The sequence below is a fragment of the Cnephaeus nilssonii genome (genome assembly GCF_951640355.1).
Source record: "Cnephaeus nilssonii genome assembly, chromosome: 5".
In the NCBI taxonomy this organism is placed as follows: domain Eukaryota; kingdom Metazoa; phylum Chordata; class Mammalia; order Chiroptera; family Vespertilionidae; genus Cnephaeus; species Cnephaeus nilssonii.
Window position 1 is genome coordinate 30665220 of NC_137076.1, and position 17176 is coordinate 30682395.

The 17176-nt window shown below is 50.8% G+C and overlaps 1 protein-coding gene across 2 annotated transcripts in view; it reads left to right on the forward strand.

Moving 5' to 3' along the window:
* GNG7 (G protein subunit gamma 7) overlaps positions 1-17176 on the forward strand; it is a 127167-nt gene that overhangs the window by 37927 nt on the left and 72064 nt on the right. For both annotated transcript variants that reach the window (XM_079771526.1, XM_079771527.1), the window contains one exon: positions 914-972. The gene's annotated coding sequence lies outside the window, so the exon portion shown is untranslated. The remainder of the gene's footprint in view (positions 1-913; positions 973-17176) is intronic.

Here is a 17176-nt window from a genome sequence, read left to right on the forward strand (position 1 = left end):
CCCAGAGAAAGGAAACAGCACTTAAGTTTTTCATTGAGTTGTTTGGTTAAGTACACTTTTTATTTCAGAATGGTTTGAGATTTTCAGAAGCGTTTCAATAGTACAGCGAGTTCCTGTCCACCCATCGCCTAGTTCTTCCATAATCATGGGACATTGTGACAACCAGGAGACAGATGGGTACATTCATGTGAACTCAGCTCCACTCTCTATTCAGATTTCACTAGTTCCTTCCTTTTCTGCCCCGGGACCCCATCTGTAATCCCACAATGCATTTAGTTCTTACAACTCCTTAGGCAAATCTGGGTGACTTGGTCACCCTGTGGGTACCCTGGGGCAAGAGGTTGACTCAATCTCCCCTTCTTCCTCTCAGGGGACCATGAGGTTCAAATGATGAAGGTGAATGTCTTTTGTAAACTCTAAAAGGTCATGTAAACATCCAATCCTCTCATTTAATTTTGTTTTGGAAATTTATTAGAGATAATGTCGTCAATCTCTAATTGCCTCCCTTTAAAAAAAAAAAAAATCCTCACCGGAGGATATGTCCACTGATTTTAGAGAGAAAGGAAGGAAGAGAGAGAAACATCGATGTGAGAGAGAAACATCCATTGGCCGCCTCTCATATGGACCCCGACTGGGGATCAAACCAGCAACCTTTCAATGAACGGGATGACACTCCAACCAACTGAGTCACACCAGCCAGGGCTCTCATTGCCTCCTCAAATCTACTCTCTCTGCATCTGGAAGCCTATTTGTGCTGCCCGGTGCCTGTCAGAGTGACCCAAAGGCAGGACTCCCAAAATGATTTTTACTGTTGTCTACTTATAAGCTCATGACTCTTCGATGCCAATGTCCACAGTAGCACCAAATTTCTGGCCACACGATGGTCAACTAAAGTCTTACGTTTTTCTTCCAGGGAGCAGACTTTTGGTTCCTGGAACCTCAGCGCTGAAGACAGCTCGGCCTTGCACACAGGTTGGTGTCCTGATGTTTTTCTTTTCTCCACATTTACACTTCATGCAGTTGTTGGGTTGGCCAGCCTGAGCCAGGATGAGAGTTAAGAGGTTGGTTTACTGTTGGAGCATGTGCCCTCAACTGTGCATGCCTGACTCTTCTCTGAGGGTTTGTCCTTTCTGCCAAGAGTGCGTGGGAGCCCGGCCGGTGTGGTTGAGCGTCGACCTATGAACCAGGAGGTCATAGTTGGATTCCCGGTCAGGGCACATGCCCAGGTTGCGGGCTTAATCCCCAGTAGGGGGCGTGCAGGAGGCAACCGATCAATGATTCTTTCTCATCATTGATGTTTCTGTCTCTTTCTGCCTCTCCCTTCCTCTCTGAAATCAATAAAAAAAAAATTTTTTTAAAAAAGAGTACACGAGAGTGAGGAATGTCTTCTGCTCTTGGGCTCCAGTCACCCAGGAAGTAGCAGGGGAACATGGACTGGTCCCAGTGCACCCCAGGATGGGGTCAAGGCAGAAAGTGGGCCACACTGTGCTAGCCTGCTTTCAGGGGTCTTAGCTTAACCATTGACAGGAACAGTGCTAAGTCACTAGATGTGATCAATATCTGAAACACATCACCCACCCTGGCAGACTGGGAAACACCGCAGTGGCTTCAGGAAGGTTTCTTTTTTTGTTGTTAATTCTCACCCAAGGGTATTTTCCCCTTGATTTTTATAGAGAGTAGGAGGGAAAGGGGAGGGAGGGAGGGAGGGAGGGAGGGAGGGAGGGAGGGAGGGAGGGAGGGAGGGAGGGAGAGAGAGGGAGGGAGGGAGAGAGAGAGGGAGAGAGAGAGAGAGAGAGACAAAAACCACCAATGTGAGAGGACATATTGATTCGTTGCCTCCTGCATGTGCCCCAACAGGGGCTGGGGATCAAACCTACAACCCAGGTATGTACCCTTGACTGGGAATCAAACCCAAGACTTTGGTGCTCGGACTGACACTCTACCCACTGAGCAGCACCAGCCAGGGCCAGGAAGATTGTTAACAAGTTAGGAGCAAAGCTAAGGCTCGGGTCTTGTTCTGTTAGCTCCTCTGTTCATCTCTGGTCTCATTCCCCAAAGGACTTTGAGTGGCTTGTGTAATGTGGGAAGAGGAAATAACATAACAGTTAGTTAGAGGTTGCTATGTCCTCTGGGCTACCGCTTGCTTGTTGTATTTACTATAATTCTCTGGTATGTTCCCAGCCCCATTTCTTGCTCCTTCTTTTTTCATAAATGTCTTTGCTACTCTCATGGAGTTTTCTCTGTCATGCAATCTTTAGAATAAATTTCTGGTTACTAACAAAAATTCTGATGGCATTTTGATTAGGATTGTGTTATCGATAAACTTGAGAGAGATCTGATGTCTTTATAATGTTGGCTACTCCCATTCAGTGTGTGTGTTTGTATAAAAAAAAAATGCTGGGAAAGAAGGCAGACCCCAAAGGCAACACATTATGATTCCATTGAGATGAAATGTCTAGAGGAGGCACACCTGTCGTGGTTGCCAGGGCCTGGGGTGGGAGGGGCTCGTGTGGAGGAGCGCCGGGATCTGACGGGGTGAAGGAACGGGTCCAGCACCGCGTGGCAGGGGCCGTCCCACAACTCCACGCACTCACTAGGAAACCTTTTGAGGTGTGCACGTCACACGAGTGAATTTTACAGAAGGTGACGTGTACTTCAGTAACATTAAAACATGAATATTTTAGCTAAGCCAGAGACCAAAAGCGGAAGTTGGAGCCTGGGGTCTGCCCGACTTGTTTACGCTCAGGTCCAGAGAGGATGTACAATGTAACTCCTGCTTCACTAAGTTGCCCACCAGAGGGGAGTTTGGTGAACTGCGTGCAGGTTGTCGGGCAAGGTTGTGGCTGGTGTATGGTCTTCACAGCGCGTGGACCTCCCTCATCCGCTCTCTTCAGTGTCAACGTCGCACTGACTTCCTGTAAAAAGAAAGTGGAAATGCAGGCATGTACAGAGAGGGCAGTGACCCAAACCCCCGCCAGTGATGAGCGTCCTCCCCGAGCCTCTGTGAATTACATTCACACACTGATTTTAGATACGTAGGTTATTTTTTCCTCTAATGAGCTCATTTTTCTTGATGGGCATTTTTTCTCATCAGTAAAGCTAGATTTCCATCTTTCCTGATGTTGGCTTAACATTCCACCTTATAGAGAAAATATAATTTATTTCTTTAACATTATTTTATAATTGACTAGAGGCCTGGTGCATGAAATTTGTGCAATCAGGGGGGTCCCTCAGCCCGGCCTGCATCCTCTCGCAGTCCAGGAGCCCTCGGGGGATGTCCAACTAATGGCTTAGGCCCAGTGGTTGGACATACCCCGAGGAGTCCTTAGCGTTGCTGCAGAGTTGGGAGAGGCTCCTGCCACCGCCGCTGTGCTCGCCAGCTGTGAGCCCGGCTTCTGGCTGAGCGGCGCTCCCCCTGTGGGAGCACACTGACCACCAGGGGGCAGCTCCTGTGTTGAGCGTCTGCCCCCTGGTGGTCAGTTTGCATCATAGTGACCAGTTGTTCGGCCGTTTGGTCAATTTGCATATTAGCCTTTTATTATATAGGATTTGACTGGTCTCCTCTTGGTTGGCTTCTCTGAGTGTTTATTTTCTTTTCCTTGTTTGCAGTGCTCTGGGATGAATGTCCTTGTGTAAATTTTGTACAACCTTGGTTGCTTATTATTTGGGATAAGTTCCTATAAGTAGGTTTGTGGTGTGTGTGTTTAAGTCAGGGTATTTTCATTTACATTTTTTACTTTCAGCCACAAGGACCCCCAGAAATGTACCATTTTTTACTCCCAGGGCCCCTTTTCCTACCATCCCAACTGTACAGTTTTCATGTCTTTACCAATCTGACCACCGGGCACTTGCGTGGCTGCTGTGTCTGGGTCTCCTGTGTTATCCATGAGTTCAGCATTTTCTCTCGGGAGCTTCTGCTGCGAGTGGCCTGGCCGTATTTTCTACTCGCCTCTGTGTTGGGGGTTTCTTTGTCTCATGGATTTGCCTGAGTTCTTTGCACACATTTGTGGGAACTTGCTATATTTCTCCATTTGGACGCTGTCTGGTGCCCGTCACATATGCCACTATTTTTCTGAGTGTGTCTTCCCATGGGGCTGGTGGTGGTTCTGCCGTAGGGAACTGGGACTGTAAATGTGTCCCGGACACAAGTGTTCTCCTTTGTGTCTGGGAGGCCTTCAATGTCAAGATATAAAAACAGTTCACCTGCATTGTCTCTGAATTGCATATTTTGCACTTAAATCCTTGAGCCGTTGGAAATTCAACTGTACTTGTGGGTCTCCCTGGGGTGATCCTGCCCCAGGGGACAGGACAGTGTCTGAGGACATCTGTAGTTGTCACGATTGGGGGTGCTCCTGGTATCAGGTGGGTGGGGCCAGGGATGCTAGCTCAACACTCCACATGCCCAGGAGAGTCCCCCACAGGGAATGACCAGGTCCTGTCAGCAGTGCCAACTGCCCAGTCTGGCCCTCAGGTCTAAAGGGACTCGTTCCTCTTTATTACAGACCCAAATCTGTGTCATTACCACAGAGGAAAAGGCCGCTAATTACATTTCCACATGTGCTACTGAGAATTTTTCTAGGGAAGAAGATTTGGGAACATTATCTGGAGACAAAACGTTCCAGCAGTCTGAGCTCAGTGTGGTGCTTGAGTTTCACTCTGACGCGTCAACGGGACGTCACAGAGTAGCTGAAAATTCCAAGAATTTTCTTTGGCTTTGATTCCTTTACATACAACTGAGGGTGATTCTGCCCCCCCAAGGGCAGTAGGCCAATCTGGGGACATCTGTGGTTATCACAGCGGGGGTTCCTGGCATCTAGTGGGTGGGGCCAGAGATGCCGCTCAGAGCCCAGTGGCCAGGACGGCCCCATGGAGAGTTACCTGCCCTGTGTCAGCTGAGGGGGAACCCTGTTGGAGGGAGACAGAATTATTGGCTGAGCTGGCACCCACTAGCGGGTCTGGCAGGGAAACTCCTCAGAGTGGGTACTGCCAGGCTTTCCCTGATCGTTTTCAAAACTTTAATAGTCACTTGTCGAGGACATCGTGTCTGCCAGGCGCCGTGTTAGCCATCCACAGGCATCCTCACATTCAGTCCCTGCAGCACCAGGGGCCGAGGGGCCGGATTAAAGGTCTTTGACAAGCAGAAGATCAGATCAAGGGTCCAAGGCGTGTAAGACTCTGAGCAGCCAGCCTCTCCCGCGATCAGTGTGTCACTGAGTGAGGGTCACTGCTGCCCATCCTGAGGGCAGAGCCAGTGCTCTGATCCCATTCTCTGAATTTCTGCAGATGCCAGTGGGTCCTGGGGTTTGCCCCGCATCGTCTGAAGCTGGGTGACATTTGCCGTTCCCTCTGGCAGCCACTAGGGGGCAGAGAAGGCCCATGGGATCAGACTGGGCCTTGAGCCAGGCGGGGGTGGAAACTCAGATGGGTGTAGGTGGGTACCCAGACAGACATCTTCAGTCACCCCTTGCCTCACTTGGCGCCCTGTGACCGCCTGTCCCTGTTCCCTGAGACATTCTGATTCAGCACCGAGAGTCCCGTAGTCACCCTGTCCTGGGGCCCCTGCCTCGCAGACATGGAGACTCCCATCTGTGGGTGTAGGGAGGCAGAAAACATGGGCTCTGTGGCTTTGGGTGTCTGTACCCCCCCCCCCCAAACCTACATGGCCCAGTGGCTGGAGTGCAGGCTTCACGAGGGAAGCGAAGAGGCAGGGTCGGGGGTGGCAGTCTCACTGCTGCTTTCGCACCCCCAAGGACAGTCCTGCAGTGACCGGAAGCTCTGGCCTCGAGGTCCCTCTGCAGGCTGGCCCCCTGCAGCCCCTTCTGGGACTCACTTAAATGACACCAACCCTCAGAAGCCCCCTCAGGCCCGCTGCGTGTGGAACCCGCCTGGTGTCCCCCCCCCGTGGCACCCTCGGGTGTGTGTTACGGCTTTGAATACAATCCCCTGCGTGGTGACTGCTCGGCCTGGCTGGGTACAGGGTGACCCTCAGAGATTTTATTCATTCCCTCAGCAAGGATTTCCAAATGACTGCCTGGGCCAGGCCCTAGGGAAACCACCGTAACCAGGATGACCCAAGACGCCTGGCTCTCACAGAGCTGACCTTCTAGCGAGAGTCCTGGACCCACTGGTGAGGGTCCTCGGACGTGGCCCAGTGTCCCCCAGGGGCAGGATCGCACAGTGAGACCCTGTCGTACTGGGTCCTCTCGCACTGTCTTTGGATGTGGTTAAGTTTCTTGTGGGTGGACCCCGTCGTTGTCTTGGAAGTTGGGAGCACAGCTGGCTGATTCCTGCCTCAGAGAACAGCAAGCGGGAGCCCCTCCAGCATGGCAGCTGTGCAGAGCGAGGGCTTTCTCAAGGACGCCTCGGGCCCCCTGTCCACTGCGAGCTTGAGAGTCGCCGGCTCGGACGTCGAGGCTGCTGTGGTGCTAGTTTTATTGTGGTGACATTGAGTTTTGAGCTGAACACAGTGTCCAGAGCTTCGATTTCCAAAACTGTAGCCACTAGCCACGGGGGCTACTGGGCACCCGAAATGGAGCCGAGAGTGGAAATTACTATATTTTGCATATATTGGTCTAAATCAGTGATTCTTCTTTTTTCTTTATTGATTAAGGTATTACATATGTGTCCTTATTCCCCCATTGCCCCCCCTCCTAGCCCCCGCTCATGCCCTCACCCCCCTGGTGTCTGTGTCCATTGGTTAGGTTTATATGCATGCATACAAGTCCTTTGGTTGATCTCTCCCCCTTACTCCCACCATCCCCTACCTTCCCTCTGAGGTTTGACAGTTTGTTCAATGAATGCTTTGCTGTCTCTGGATCTATCCCTGTTCATCCGTTTATGTTGTTCATTATATTCCACAAATGAGTGAGATCATGTGATATTTACCTTTCTCTGACTGGCTTATTTCACTTAACATAATGCTCTCCAGGTCCATTCATGCTGTTGTAAATGGTAAGAATTCCTTTTTTACCACAGCATAGTATTCCATTGTATAGATGTACCACCGTTTTTTAATCCACTCATCTGCTGATGGGCACCTAGGCTGTTTCTCAATCTTAGCTATGGTAAATTGTGCTGCTATGAACACAGCGGTGCATATATCCTTTCTGATTGGTGTTTCTAGTTTCTTGGGATATATTCCTAGAAGTGGGATCGCTGGGTCAAATGGGAGTTCCATTTTTAGTTTTTTGAGGACACTCCATACTGTTCTCCACAGTGACTGCACCAGTCTGCATTCCCACCAGCAGTGCACGAGGGTTCCTTTATCTCCGCATCCTCGCCAGCACTTGTCGTTTGTTGGTGATAGCCATTCTGACAGGTGTGAGATGGTACTGCATTGTCGTTTTTGATTTGCATCTCTTGGATGATTAGTGACTTTGAGCATGTTTTCAGATGTCTCTGGCCTTCCTTATGTCCTCTTTCGAAAAGTATCTATTTAGGTCCGTTGCCCATTTTTTTATTGGATTATCTTCCTTTTGTTAAGTTGTATGAGTTCCCTGTAAATGTTGGAGATTAAAACCTTATCAGTGATAACATTGGCAAATATGTTCTCCCATGCAGTGGGCTTTCTTGTTTTGTTGATGGTTTCTTTTGCTGTACAGAAGCTTTTTATTTTGGTGTAGTCCCATTTGTTTATTTTCTCTTTAGTTTCCATTGCCCTAGGAGCTGTATTGGTGAAGATATTGCTTCAGCAAATGTCTGAGATTTTGCTGCCTGTGGGTGCCTCTAATACTAGTGTTTTGGGGGACACTGGATGATGTCTGGAAACACCTGTGGTTGTCAAGGCGGGATTGCTCCTGGCATCGAGTGAGTGGGGCCAGGCATGTGTTCTGGGTTCCCCCGTGCCCAGGACGGGCCCCACAGGGGTGACCAGCCCCAGTGTCAGCCATGCCGAGGGGGGATCCTACAGGCCAGGCATTTTCTGCAGCTGAACTGCTCACTCCATAGAGCACAAAGGAACCTCCCAGCAGCAGAGCGTGCCTTCCTGATGGCTCCTGTTCTCTGGGACTTTCTGAACATTTCTGCTGAGAGCATTGCCAGAGCTTTTATCTTCAGAGAGTGGCCTCTGGGTGGGGAACAAACCCTAGTCCTGGCGTGCAAATAGGAGTGCTCGTCTTTCTCCTGGGTAGTGACTGCTCTTGGTCTGTCCTGGGTGTGTTAAAATGCACCTTATTATCAGTTCTTTCCCAGGACACATTGTTCTCCTAAAAGGACTGCCAAGATATACAGTGAAAACTTAGAATGTTCTGCTCACGGAAGGTCACGGGCTGCCGCCGCCACCTTCCCAACAGAAAACGTGTGCAGTATTTATGTAATTATGAGTCTCCTGATGCAGCCAAACCCTCCACCTGGAGCCTCTGATTCCAGAGACCAAGCCACATGGTGCTTCCATAAGCAGCAGGCCCTGCTCAGACATGACCTTGACCCCCTCCTGCAGGGTCTCATCTAGGGGAGACTTTGCCTCTAGGGGACACTGGGCCATGTCTGAGACATTTGTGGTTGTCATGACTGGGGGTACACCTGGCATCAAGTGGGTGGGACCAGAGATGTGGCTCAGCACCCCACAATGCTCTGGATGGCTGCACCCCAGGGAATGACCCAGGCCCGATGTCAGCTTTGCCGAGGGGGCGGAGAGGGGACCCTGCTCTATGAGATTCTTGCCTTCTGTGTTGACTCAAGATCACTCTCTTTATTCTCTGCTTTGTGTTACCACTGTGGTTCTCACCCAAGACAGCCAACAGGCCCCACTCCTTTGGACCCTGCAGGCTAAGCTCTCTCAGCGGGCCCTCTCACGGGTTAGTTAGTGCTGCCACCCGCTTTTACCTGCTTGAAAATCAAGGCCCAGCGAAGTTCACATCCAAGATCACCAAAGAGGGGATCCACTGATGGGGCAGCCAGAACTAGAACAGCCCACTGGCAACAAAGGCATGCCAACTGCAGCATCTGCAGCCACGTGCTTGTTGCTGGGCAACCACTTGAACAGTCAGCCCCAGGGCAGGGGATGATGTAAGCAGGCAGTCATCAGAGAGTCATCGGACTCAAAACACACACACAGGGTTGTGACAGTCACATATGACAAGCAGGTGGGGGACCCAGGGGAGCCGTGACGAGGTGGAGAGGAGCTCATTGGGGTGGGCAGAAGGGGTCCCCACATCCTCCCAAGGCCCATGCTCAGTCCTGATTCCATCTGAGCTGGTGGGCACTGAGGATGTCGGCCTAGGCTCCTCTTTCCCTTCCCTCCCACTTCGTTCTTTCAGTCAGCAAATACCCGGATGCCTGGGGAGGGCCAGGTGGGCTGTGCTCAGGAGTTGCGGGGTTAGAGGGCGCAGCTTGGGAGCTGAGGGCTCCTGAGCCGCTGTCAGCCCAGTGGAGGCCTGAGCAGGTGCAACAAATGCAGGCCCACAGGGAACTGGTGTGTTGGGAGGTGTCTCTCATTGCCTTAGACTGAATCACCAATTGTCTCTAATTGCCATTGGTGTCCCCAAATTCAAATGTTAAAACCTAACCCCCAGTGTGATGGTAATTGGAGGTGGGACCTTTGGGAGGTGAGATGGTGTGGTTAATAATAAATACAAATTTTGGTCTTCACCCATGGTTCTGGTCTCACAGCTCCCAAAATGCTTAGAATTCCTGAGCGATGGGAGCATCCCTTAAATATGAAAGTGATCATAAAACCCCAGATGCTTTGCTGTGCTGTCACATAAAGTGTATTCGCTAGCTGTTGCTGCATAACAAGTCACCACAAACATGTCCATTAAACCACACCTGTCCATTAGCTCCTGGTTCTACAGGTCAGAAGTGGGGACATGGCATGGCTGGACCTCTGTTCAGTGTCTCAGTGGGCTTGGCCAGGGCTGAGTTCTCATCTGAGGCTAGACTGGGAAAGGACCCACTTCCAGGTTCCCCACGTTGTCAGCAGGATCTAGGTCTTTTCAGTCATCTTGCCAGCTGCCAGCTAGGGATGACCTGACTCTCAGCCCCTAGAGGTGGCTCCCGGGTCCTGTCCTCCTCTATAGACCCTCTCACACGTCCAGTCTCACTTCAAGAAGGACTCACCGGATTAGGCCAGGCCCACCAAGGCAAATTTTCCTTTTGATTCACTCAAGGTCAACTGATTTGGGATTTTAATTACATCCTCCAAATCCCTTCTTTTGTACAAAATAACATACCAGGGGTGTCTTATCATGTTCACAGTCCTGTCTATACTCAGGGGTTCATCTACAGGGATCTGGGGGCTCTTAGAAGCCTGCTGGCCACACAGAGGAAGAAGGGAGCATAGCCATAGTCAGGGAGATAGGACCAGCGCTGAGCCTCTACCACGGCTGAGCAGGGGGCATCTTTGCCCTCCGCTCTGACCTCCGCCCCTCCCGGCAGGATGTATTGCCAGGACTCTGGGGGGACGACCAATGTTGGGGGAGAAAGGAGGATGTCGGCCTTGGGGAATGCCCGGCATGTTTTGGTCCAGTTACACCTAAATATACCTATGGCTTCGACTAATATATTTTTTAAAAACTTTATTTTAAAATAATTGCAAAGGAAATTACAAACACTTTTCAGGGGGTTCTGAGCACCCTTCCCCCAGCTTTCCCCTGTGGTCGCATCTCACACAACCGTAGCACAAGACCAGGAAATTGGCACAGGGACCCTGTGTGTGCAGAGGCCACCGCCGTGGATCACATGTGCAGCTTGGGCTTTGCCTAAGTTATGAGTGTGCAGGACCACCACACATGAAGTAGAGAGTGCTTCTAACTCATGTATGTGAACATACTTGACTCTACTTAGCCATACAAATAAAAGAGGTCAAAGTGGTAAGTCTTATGTTACGTGTTTACCAAATAAAAGAAGAGAGAGAGGGAGAGACGGGTATCAGAAGCAGTGGCAGACCCTCTCTCACTGGCCTTGAATAAAGCAAACAGACACCTTGTGAACTACCTGTGGAGGAGGCCACATGGCCTGTAGGAACTGAGAGCAATCCCCACCCCACAGCCAGCAAGAAAATGGGGACCCCCCCCCCAGTTCTATAGCTGCAGGCAATTAGATTCTGCCAACCACTTGAATGAACTTGGAAGGGACCCTAAATTCTATATGGGAACTCAGCCTGGCCAATCCCTTGATTTTAAGCTCCTGAGACCTTGAGTAGAGGACCCAGTTAAGTTGTGCCCCAGTTCCTAACATAGAAACTGTGAGATGGGACAAACATGTGTTGTTTTAAACTGCTAAGTTTGTGATAACTTGTTACACAGCAGTAGCTGACTGATACACCCACTGTGTTGCCTTCAGACACACTCCTTCTAAAACCCACCACAACTGTGCAAAGTAGAGCTAATAATCTCTATTTTCCAGATGAGAAAACAGCAGCAGAGAGAGGCTAAGTAACTTGCCCAGGGCCACATGGTAACTGTTTTGTGATAGTTAGCTGAGCGTCACCAGGCCCAGACCAGGGATCTGATGCTCCAGCCGCCCACTGGATGTTTGGTGAGTGTATGAGTGAGAGAAGGAACAAATCCTCACCTGACCTCTGAACAGAGAGGCGAGCCCGTGACTGGGACCAGTGACATGCTGGAGACAGTGAACGGAACCTCAAGGACGTAATCCTTGTACCCCGAAAGGAGTAATGATCACATGGGGCTTCCCTGGCTGAGTCATCAAGGGGATGAGGTCTGAGCTCATGAGCCTCCTGGAATTTAACATGCTATTCCCTGGCACCCTGACTAATATCCCGGCTGATTCAGAGCCCTGCTCGATGAGAGGCCAGCTCCCAGAGCCAGGCACCCTCTCACCCAAGAGACTGGCAAAGCCAGGCAGCAGGAGGAACAGCCAGCCAGGTGTGGGTGTGGGTTCACGGCACCTGGGCTGCAGGTGAGAGGAAGGGCACAGTGTAGGCGGGAAGAGGGGGAAACAAGGCCTGAGGGCTAGGGCCACACCCACCATTGCCCCTGGCAAACCACTACCAGGTCTCTTGCTTCCAACAGAGGCTGGGTCACTCTCTGTGGGGGCCTCCTGGAAACTGGGATATTGAGCAGCGCCCCTGGCCCCACCCTCTCAATGCCAGGAGCACCCCTAGTGTGACAACCACAGATGTCCCCAGGCGTTGCCAGTGTCCCCTTGGGGCAGGACCGACCTGGGTGAGACCCTGGCCAAGTGAGCTGATGGTGATGACACTGCCTGAGTTAGAGCAGGTACTCCCCTGGGGGGCTCTGTCCAGGGCCTCAGGGAGGCCTTCCTGGAGGAGGTGGTGTCTGAGTTGAGGCTGACAGTGCCCTGGAGCGGATGGAACCTCGTAGGTGGACCCTCCAGGTGGCACAGGAGCAGAGGCCGGTTCCAGGACCTTGGGTTCAAGGTGAGGGAGAGGGAGCGAGGAGCCCGCAGGCACAGATAGTGCTTTATCCCGAGGGCAATAGGGAGCCATAGAGGGTTCTAGCCCCACCCCTGGCAACAACTGATTGACCTCCTTGTTTTACAGATGAGGCAACTGAGGCACCTTGGAGGTGAGGGAGAGCACAGGTCCCAGCAGACCTCAGGGCTGTTTTTACAAGGTCACTGGCCATGCCAGTTTGGGGGTGCATGTGGGCGCTGGAGCCAGGCCCAGGAAGTGGCGCCTATCTTGGTACCTCCCAGCTCTGAGACCCCTGCTCAGGCAGGCACCTCCGGTCCTGTTTCCATTTTGTAAAATTGGAGGGGTCGCTGCTGCCGCTGCCCAGGGTTCTGCAGGGACTAGATGACACCACCAGTTTTACAGGCCATGTCCCCCCACCCGTCCCCTCTCTGCCTTCCTTCTTCCCAAAGACACCGGAGGTCATCCAGCTTCTCTGGTAGCTATGGAAATGCTGGGAATCAGTGAGTGACCCCGGAACCGTCAACAGGTTGGCAAGCCCTGGACTCCTGTTCCCGGGTGTCAGCGTTCTTGCCCTTGACCGAGGGCAAGAAAGAAGTAACCGAATCTCGTGGACAGAACGTGTTCCCGGCCCAGAGCCCGTCCCCCTGGGAGTGATCGGTAGGAGTCCACCAGGAAAGCCTGCAGCAGGCGGCAGCAGGCGGTGGCTCTGTGTCCCAGGCTGACCTTGTTTTCCTGTTCCCGGGCGGGAACAGCCTGGCCTGCGGTGTGGATCTCCGCGCGCTCGGTAAACACCCAGGGATAGAGGGCCTGGAGGCCGGGCTCCCTGCCGCCCGCCTGCCCACGCCTCCCTGGGAATTATCAGAAAAGGGTGGCAAACCTGTTCCCTTCCCAGAAGACTCAGACTCGCTCCGCTGCCTCCTGGGGGAACCGGGCAGAGATGCCGGGTGGGGATGGCCATCGGTGTGGTGAGGCCCCCGGGACCACCGTGTTTATCACAGACTGCGATGTTCCTCCCACAGAAACAAGGAGCGTTCGGGGCATCTTTCTTTCTCCCTCTGTTGTGGTAAAATACACACAACATAAAATGTGCCATCTTAACCATTTTTCAGTGCACAGCTCAGTGGTATTAAGTACATTCACATTTCCAGAACTTTCTCATCTTCCCAAACTGACACTCTGTGCCCATTAAACACTAACTTCCTATCCCCTGCCCCTTCCCACCGTCCCGGCCCCTGGCACCCACCATCTACTTTCTGTCTATGGATTTCCCTCTGAGTAGAGTCTCACAGTGTTTGTCCTTTGGTGTCTGGCTCATTTCACTGGACGTACTGTCCTCAAGGTCCATCCACCTTGTAGCAGGTGTCGGAATGTCCTTCCTTTTCAAGGCTGAGTAATATTCCAGTGTGTGGATGGGCCACATTGTGTTTATCACTCATCTATTGATGAACACTGAGGTTGTTTCCACCTTTTGGCCACTGTGAATCACGCTGCTATGAACACAGGTGTATAATCACCTATTTGAGACCCTGCTTTCAGTTCTTTGGGGGAATGAGACACCTTCTGGCTCTGATATGATATCTGGAGCTCAGTCCGCAGGTCCCCTGTCCGCCCCCCGGAATATAAGGGAACCCAACCTGAGCCACAGAATCAGGAGCCTGGGCCATGAGGTGGCTGCTCCCTCGTCCACCCTCACTTGGGCCCACACACCTCTAGGGAGGAAAAAATATTTTGGCATAAATAGATATACCATGCTATAAAAATGCAAGCGGTACAAAAGGTACAGTGAGTGTGACATTCCAAATCAGGTCACCGTGTTAGTCTCAGCCGTAATAAAGCACCGCGACAGGGCCGCGTGAGCAGCAGCATGTTCCCGGTGCTGGAGGCCGGAACTTTGAAACCAACGTGTCAGCTGGGCTGCTTCCTCCGAGGCCTCTCTCCTTGGCAGGCGGACGGCCAGCTTCTCCGTGTCCACACGTCTTCCCTCCGCGCGCGCCTGTGTCCTACTTAAAAGGACACCAGTCACGTCGGATTAGGGCCCACCCTCATGGTTACCTTCATCACCTCTTACCATCTCCAGGTACAGTCACAGTCGAAGGTTCTGAAGGCCAGGAGTCCAACATATCAATTTGTGGGGTGACACAATTCAGTTCATGCCAGTGACCTTCTGAGGTTCTAGGTGGACATGAATTGGCGGGCGGCGGCGGGAGTGGGGGTGGGGTGGGGGTGGGGGGATACTGCTTAACCCACCTCAGGGAGGTGGATTGATGCAGTCCTCAGTAAGAGACCCTGGAAGGGTGTGCAGGAAGGGAGGGGAATGAGTCATCCTGGAGGGGGCACTGTTTGTGCAAGCCCAGTGCAAGTCAGTTAGCTGAGATGTAAGCTCTGACCTTCAAAAAGGTCACTCTGCTGTGAGGGGAGCCTTTACCCCTTTTAAAAATGAAAGTGGAAACTCAGGGTAGGCGAGGTTACCCAAGGTCACAGAACAGCCTCACGCGGAGCCAGCACTTCCACCCCACGAGTTGGCTCTGTGCACAAGGCCAGCTGCCCAGCCAAGGGTTCCGATAGCGCAGGGACAGCCTTGGAGTCCTCCAGTGTGGCTGGTTCGATTTTCCTGCGTCTATTGATATGATCATGTGATTTTATCTTTCATTTTGTTTACGTGATGTATGACATTTATTGATTTGCGTATATTGTACCAACCTTGCATCCCTGGAATAAATCCCACTTGATCATGGTGTATGATTTTTTTGGGTTACCAATGAAATCAAGGGAGAAATTAAAAAAAAAACACACCTAGAAACAAACAAAAATGAGCACACAGCCATTCCAAATCTATGGGACACAGCGAAAGCAGTCCTGAGAGGGAAGTTCATAGCATTGCAGGCCTACTCCAAGAAGCAAGAAAAACCTCTAGTAAACCATCTAAACCTACACCTAGAAGAAGTGGAAAGAGAACAGCAGGAAAAGCCCAGCATATGTAGAAGGAAGGAAATCATAAAGATCAGAGCAGAAATAAATGACTTAGAAACTAAAAATAAAAATAAAAAAAATACAAAAGATCAATCAAACCAAAAGCTGTTCTTTGAAAGGGTAATCAAGGTTGTGATCCTTTAACCAGATTCATCAAGAAACAAAGAGAGTGGACCCAGATAAATATAATCAAATGCAAGGGGAGAGGCAACAACTGACATCACAGAAATACAAAGGGTTCTAAGAAAATGTTGCAAACAAAATAGACAACCTGGGCAAAATGGACAAATTCCTAGAAGCATACAACCTCCCAAAGGAAGAAGCCGAACCTGAATAGACCAATAACAACTAATGAAATCAAAGCAGTGATCAAAAATCCAGTGGCTTCACAGGCGGATTTTACCAAACATTCAGAGAACTGACACCTTTCCTCCTCAAACTATTCCAGGAAATTCAGGAGGAGGGAAGACTTCCAAACTCTCTTTATGAGGCCAACATTATCCTAATTCCAAAACCAGATGAAGACACAACAAAGACAGAAAATTATAGGCCACTCTTCCCTTCTGTTATATCTATCGTGTTAATCCCTGTGAGGTGACAGGTTTCTTGGAGGCTGGGCCCTGCTCTGGGCTGTGGTGGGGGGTGGGTGAGGCCCATGACTGTCTGAGGTGGGGCAGTGAGCAGGAGACACAGTGTGCAGAGATGAAACCGCGGCGGCCTGCAGCCCAAGCACAGCGTGTCGGCTCTTTTTCTTTTCTTTTTTTAAAGTCTAAAACCTGTTTGTTTGAATTTAAGGAACTCTTTTAAAAAGCAAGCTTTTTATTAGATAATTTTTCTGACATCAGTGCACAATTCTCCTCCTTATTTTCCCGATTTGATAAGCTCAGACAGCCGATAGCCCAGGGAGAAAGGGAGTTTGGGGGAGGGGGATGCACCAGTGCTGAACTGGACATTTCCAGAGCAGTTTTATACTAACCCACACTAGCCGGGATGGAGGTCTGGTTCCCACTCTTTTTGTTGTTGTTGTTAATCCACACCTGAGGATATTTTTTCCATTGATTTTTAGAGAGAGTGGAAAGGAGGGCGGGAGGTTGGGAGGAGGGGCGGGAATCTATGTGAGAGAGACACATCGATTTGGTTGCCTTTTTACATACACCCCAACCAGGGCTGGGGATCGAACCTGCAACCCATATGCCCTTGACCCACGTGCCCTTGACCAGGAATGGAACCTGCTACCCTTTTGTGCATGGGCCAACCTTGTAACCACTGAGCAACACTGGCCAGGGCTAGTTCCCACTCTTGCTGGTAACTTAGGGTAGAGGGCAGAGGCAGTGGGCCAGCAAAGGCATATGGTCTTTTTTTTTTTTAATTCTTTATTGTTGAAAGTATTACATATGTCTCCTTCTCCCCCCCCCCCCCCCATTGACCTCTCCCAGCCCACTCCTGCCTCCCAGCACAGGCCCTCACCCCCCTGTTGTCTTTGTCCATTGGTTATGCTAATATGCATGCATACAAGTCTTTTGGTTGATCTCTGACACCCCTCCCCTAACCCTCCCCTGCCTTCTCTCTCAGATTGGATGGTCTGTTCAATGCTTCACTGTCTCTGGATCTATTTTTGTTCATCAGTTTATGTTGTTCATTATATTCCACAAATGAGTGAGATCATGTGATAACTTATCTTTCTCTGACTGGCTTATTTCACTTAGCATAATGCTCTCCAGGTCCATCCATGCTGTTGTAAATGGTAAGAATTCTTTTTTTACCACAGCGTAGTATTCCATTGTGTAGATGTACCACCGTTTTTTAATCCACTCATCTGCTGATGGGCACTTAGGCTATTTCCAAATCTTAGCTATGGTAAATTGTGCT